This window comes from Symphodus melops (assembly GCF_947650265.1).
Source record: "Symphodus melops genome assembly, chromosome: 1".
Classification (NCBI taxonomy): domain Eukaryota; kingdom Metazoa; phylum Chordata; class Actinopteri; order Labriformes; family Labridae; genus Symphodus; species Symphodus melops.
The window spans coordinates 32,573,816-32,579,851 of NC_136691.1; the positions used below are offsets into that span (position 1 = coordinate 32,573,816).

The window sequence follows — 6,036 nt, forward strand, 5'->3', positions numbered from 1 at the left end:
AAGCTTATAGAATCAGAGATCAGTGAGAGAAAGAGAGAGAAAGGAGACAGGTTGGGTTTGATTTGATGTACTCCAGGTTTAAATTGCCTGGAGGAAGTGGTTTACCCCTATTCTCTTAGGTTCCTTGGGACTGTTGATGAGGATGGCCTGCCCAAACAACCCCCCCCCCCCCCCCAACCTATCCTATCCTTCTTTCTCTCTTCTTTCTGCATCTTATCCCATCCCATAGCCATAAGTAAGGTCCTTTACCTGCTTTTTGTAAACATAACAATAAGCATGGTCTTGTTACCTGCTCTTTTGTTAATGTTAACAGACAAACAGTAAGGTCCTTTACCTGCTTTTCGTAAAGTGTCTCGAGATAACACCTGTTATGAATTGACGCTATACAAATGAAGATTGATTGAGAGAGATATTCATATCTTTCTTAAAGGTTACATATTATTATCCTTAAACTTCTCATAGCTTATTTTCCAGCTTCTTCACTCTCTGCTTATTAACAAATGTGGGTTGTCTCTGAGGGGAGACGTAACCGTTTTACAACAGTGCAGTTCCAGTTAAACCTGCTGTTGGAGCCAAAGCGCACCAAAACTGAGAAGTTACATGTTGCAGCTTTAAAGAGGAACATACACATGAGCTACTTGTCAAAGAGTCTCAGCTTCTTTGAGAACCAATCAGCGTGCCGGTGAGAGACACACAGTTGTGTTAGAAACATTATTGACAGAATGACCATTTAGACGCAACAATCTGACCAACAGTTTACCTATTTAACTATTTTGACCACCTAACATTTTGAGCTGTTAGGGAATTACCTGCACACATCTGTTAAAAAAAACATTTATTTCATCCTAAATAAGTCAAATTAAAGGGGAAGGCCTTTTGCACTACAATAAAATGTTAAGCCTCTGTAACCTCTGAGGTGAACAATGCACTTGCTCCTGTGTCTGTCTGTTCAGATCTCTTCCGGCACAGAGCAATAAAAGAGGAAACACTGTTGGTGGTATTTTACGAGCGGTGAGAAAAGCTGCGGCTTTCTGCTAATGGGCAGTGAATGACCATCCTGCTATTGAAAGGTAATGGAGGTTTATAACAGTCCATCATTGCAGACTGAGGTGGATCCATTAACACTCAGACAACAACAGTCAGAAAAACACTCGTTTTTAAGCAACACAACGTTTTTAAGCAACGTCAGACATTGGAAGGATTAATGTACCTGGCATTAAAGGTCAGTGGTTCAGAGGGTTTTTTGAGGAGAGTGTTTGAAAAGTGCAATGCTTCTCGCTTTGTTTACTTCAAGACAAATCCCGTCTAGTGTTTCCAAACTCTCCTTGAGAGAGGGGGGTCTGTTTATAATTTATGGGATTCCTTATAAAGTTTCAGAGGGCAGATTTGCAGCGGGTGCTTCATCTCATCCTCGCTCCCCCCCCCCCCACACACACACACACACACACACACATTTGCCTCCCCTGCACATCTTAACATCCAGTCCTGTCTGGCCCTCCACCACAATGGAATCTCAAAAGAGCCCCAATTGCCTTGTGACCCTTAACTTCACCCCCTCAATCCCCTTTTTTAAAAACTCTGCCAACAAAGAATGCTGCTCCAGCTCCGATGGAGAGGCTTTTAACGTGTATTTAACAGCCGAGCCGCCATCACTCACATCATGTTTACGTGTCACAGCTCAGCTTTGTATTGCTCCAAATGTAAGTGTTTGTTTTGATGCATTCGGGAAAGTTGCCAAGTTGAAAACTCTGGAAATGTCTGAAGAAAAGGGAAACATGCTGAGCAATGATGTGGAAAATAAAAGCGTTATAAACATCCCTTAGCCTATCTATAACGTTTCGACCAGCAAAAAAAACAACACTATGAAAGCCAAAAATATATATGTATAAACTACATATTATGAGAAAACAAAAGAACATAAAAATGTTATTATGACATACAATGAGATACAATGTCAAAATTAGGAGATTAAAATGTGATAATTTTATGAAAAGTCATTTTGGATAAAAGACAGATTGTTCGAACTACTTTAAAAAACTTCTAAAAAGTGGTATGAGAAGAGCAGCCATCCACCTGATTGCAAATGATGAAAGGGGAAACCTCGAAGACAATTCCTCTTCCCATAAAGAGACGAGTCCCTCTAAATCAGTGTGGTTTTTTCTTATTACAGCATCTTTTCCTGATAGTGATACTTTAACTAATCTATTGAGAACTCGTCAGGTTGAGAGCTGATCAGTTAATACTCAACCTGTGTTACTCAATACAGAAGGAAGTATTTAATATTTGTGAAAAATAAACTGAATTAAATGACTATACTTGTAAATATTGTAACTTTATACTTGTAACTGTATGACTTTATACTTGTAAATATATAACTTTATACTTGTAAATGAATAACTTTATACTTGTAACTGTATGACTTTATACTTGTAAATATATAACTTTATACTTGTAAATGAATAACTTTATACTTGTAAATGTATAACTTTATACTTGTAAATATATAACTTTATACTTGTAAATGTATGACTTTATACTTGTAAATGTATGACTTTATACTTGTAAATGTATGACTTCATACTTGTAAATGAATAACTTTATACTTGTAAATGTATAACTTTATACTTGTAAATATATAACTTTATACTTGTAAATATTCTAACTTTATATGTAACGCCCCTCCAGTTGAAATCATGAAACCAAGGTGTCCTTTGTGCTACAGGCATTTATTTGCATTTTCATGCCGTCAATCATGCCGTGAGAACTAAAGCAAAATACAAAAACAGAAAATAAGAGAGCATTCTCACAGAGAATAATCATCAAAACATAATAAACACAAATTGACATATTCACACAATGTTGATAACATTGACTTCAACTGTCATGTTAAACAAACTGTCATGATGTCATTCTGTTAGCTACTTAGCTTAACAAAAACGCATTAGCGATTAGCTACAAGTAGGTTATAGTATATAAACAACAAATATACAAACGATTTACCTCATTGGCCACATTAACCAAAGGGGGTTGAAAGAAATCTTGCTTCTGTGTCAGTCTCAACGCTCAAAACCACTCGAACATCCTCCTACAACGAATCGCTCACGTGTTCTGCCTCCCGTAGCGAGGTGAGGAACGTCACTCACTAAAATGTCCTACCCCAAACTGCACACAGAACAATAGTTCCACCTGACAGAATAATCGAAACCTTCAGAAAACTATTCTTAATTAACTTAATATTATAAACTAAAGTAATCCTTTATTAAACGGAGGTCATTGTAATATTTGACTCTAAATTAAGAAATTAAACTGTGCAGGCCAAACTGACTCTGATGGCAGCTACACTCCCACCAAATCACTGGTGATTTTATCCAAAGAACCTTATAAACGAATGAGTCAAAGAGAGTTGGTTGCTACATTACTCGGCTTCAAGTAGAGTGACAGTCTTGTGAATAAGCCTCTCGAGGTATGTTTGCTTGGCGAGTCTCTTTCCTTGAGAATCTAGAGCAGAATCACTGATCAGCAATTGTAGCCTTCTCACACATCCATCCTCACTAGGGAACACGTCTGTGACCTTGGCCAATTTCCATTCATTTCGTGGTGCATTTTCATCTTGTATGATCACTATATCACCAATCCTTGCATTTCTCTGTGTCTTGTGCCATTTTTGTCTCTGTTGTAAATCTAACATGTACTCCTTTTTCCATCTGGACCAGAATTCGTTGGCCAAATGTTGCACTTTATGCCATCTTTTGCGAAGATATAAGTCTTCCTTCACAAACTCTCCAGGTGGTGGTAAGATTATTGAAGACTTCATCGTCAGTATGTGATTGGTCTTTGGCAAAACTGTTGGATGCTTGATGTACGGATGCAAAGCAGCATGTTGAAGTCTACCTCCTACCCTCAAGATACCTTGCTCGTCCAAGAAAGGATTCAGCTTGTAAAGCCTGTTGGTCTTTCCCTTGCTTATTTCCTTCTTGCATTGAAGACTTTGGATTTCTTCAGAGAAGGTAGCCCTTTGAACAATGCCTATGATTGTCAGTTCTGCACTCTTTCTTTCCTCAAGAGTTGCAGCTTCATTGGTTCTTGGAGTCAAACCCTTTAGTTCTCTAACTCTTCTTTTGAGTCTAGCGATGGCTTTTACTAACCCTGTCCAACTAGAGAACTTCATGAAACGATTGAGCAGTGAATCTTCTGTCATCAAGGTCGCATGTACAAAGACCGTACGAACTTCTGGGTCATCAACTGAAATGTCTCCCACCTTGATATCTCCACTTGGAATCTTCCCAGGCTTCTGTGGATGGTACACCCCGAGATGAGGGATGTACCAGGCAGGACTCTTGTTGATATCCTTTTCTGGGACTTTCTCTGCGTCACCACGAGCTATCGTTTCTCTTATGAAGCTTGTGTAATCCTTATGGTATTGCTTGTCTTTCTCAAATCTCCTTTTCAGACACTTGAGACGGTGATCTACACATCTTTGATTATTGGGTAGACTTGGTCTGCCTTCCTTAAATGGCAAGGGCATTTCGCAGTGACCGTCTGCTTTGATCTTGATTTCTTTCTCCATTATTGAGATGAAGCGAAGATCCTCTTGAGAGAAGTGAGCGTCTTCAGCAGCCCTTTCATTGAAGTCTGATTCTAGCATCTTCATCACATCTGTTGGAGTGATTAATTCCTTGACTTCTGTCCGACATATGTATCGAACTTCACTTGTAAGAGTCTCAGGTGATTCCAGTTTTGGTGTCACTTGTCTCACAACAATCGTGTGGCTGCTTCCAATTGCTTACAAGCTTCTTTAACATTATCTTTTCCTTCTTGACAACTCCATGCAGAATCCAAGATCTGTCTTGAGACAGCATCGCAAGAATCTACTCGGCGGCGGGTTTCTCCATCAGGGATAATGCATTGACGTAAGTCTTCGTAAACTTGTTTTACATCTATTGATGAACTGTGGATCTTAGTAATAAGGTCATTTAGGATCTCATTGGAGAGAGGTCCATCTAGTGTTTCCTTAGCACCCTTAGCCAGCTCCTTCCATTTGTCATAACTAATTCTGAAGCGGCGCTGAAGCCTTTTAGATTTGCTCTCTTGTAGTTCTTGACCCTTCTCAGTGAGCTTTCGGCATCTCTGGCTTCTTCTCAATTCTTCTTCAGGGGCAGCATGTGCGCTTACACCAGTGGTGTCCAAACTTTTTTTCTTGCGGGCCAAAATTGTCGCGTTAGAATCGCTCACGGGCCACAGGGTTTTTTTGTTTTTTTTAAATATTGGAAGGAACTTTTTGTATTTTGACCTCTTCAAAAAATAATGTAAATACACAATAACTAATTGCAGTGGGAAACTGTTGTGTTCTAATTTTTTGGAAAGAATAGTCAGGCTTTTATAGGTCTCCCTCGCTAACATGAAAAAGAAAAAAAAGAACGAAATATGCCATCTGATGAGGCCTGGGGCCAAAATCTTCTGATTCTTCGATTTGAAGTCAAGGGCCACAAAAAATCCACTCAAGGGCCACAAATGGCCCCCGGGCCGCACTTTGGACACCCCTGGCTTACACCTACCTCAGCCTCTTCTGGTGGGTTTGTGTCTAAAGGTTCTTTATCAAGGTTTTTAGACTGCCCTTGTGACTCTACAGCCTCACTGTTAGTACCTATGTCCAGGTTACTAGCTTCACTCTCAATCATTTTGATATTGTGTGACTTTAGCTTAAATACTCTGTGCAGTTGCTTGAAACTTAAATGTTAGTACAATCAGTTAACTAACTAGCTTAGCTTAAATGTTACTAATCAACCCTTTTATCAATGCAAATGAACTTACTTTCACCTACAATGAATTACAGAGCACTTCTCTTTAACACAACACGAATTATATTAATCATCAATAGTTCCACCTGACAGAATAATCGAAACCTTCAGAAAACTATTCTTAATTAACTTAATATTATAAACTAAAGTAATCCTTTATTAAACGGAGGTCATTGTAATATTTGACTCTAAATTAAGAAATAACTTTATACTTGTACATATATAACTTTATACTTGT

General features: G+C 38.6%; 1 long non-coding RNA gene across 1 annotated transcript; it reads right to left on the reverse strand.

The window, feature by feature from the left end:
• Window positions 1-2,707: 2,707 nt before the first annotated feature.
• Window positions 2,708-3,829, reverse strand: LOC306833329. Its single transcript, XR_013780341.1, has 2 exons — window positions 3,001-3,829; window positions 2,708-2,764 (listed from the first exon to the last, which is right to left on the reverse strand). It is a non-coding gene; the product is annotated as an uncharacterized lncRNA (long non-coding RNA).
• Between the last annotated feature and the right edge of the window lie 2,207 nt (window positions 3,830-6,036).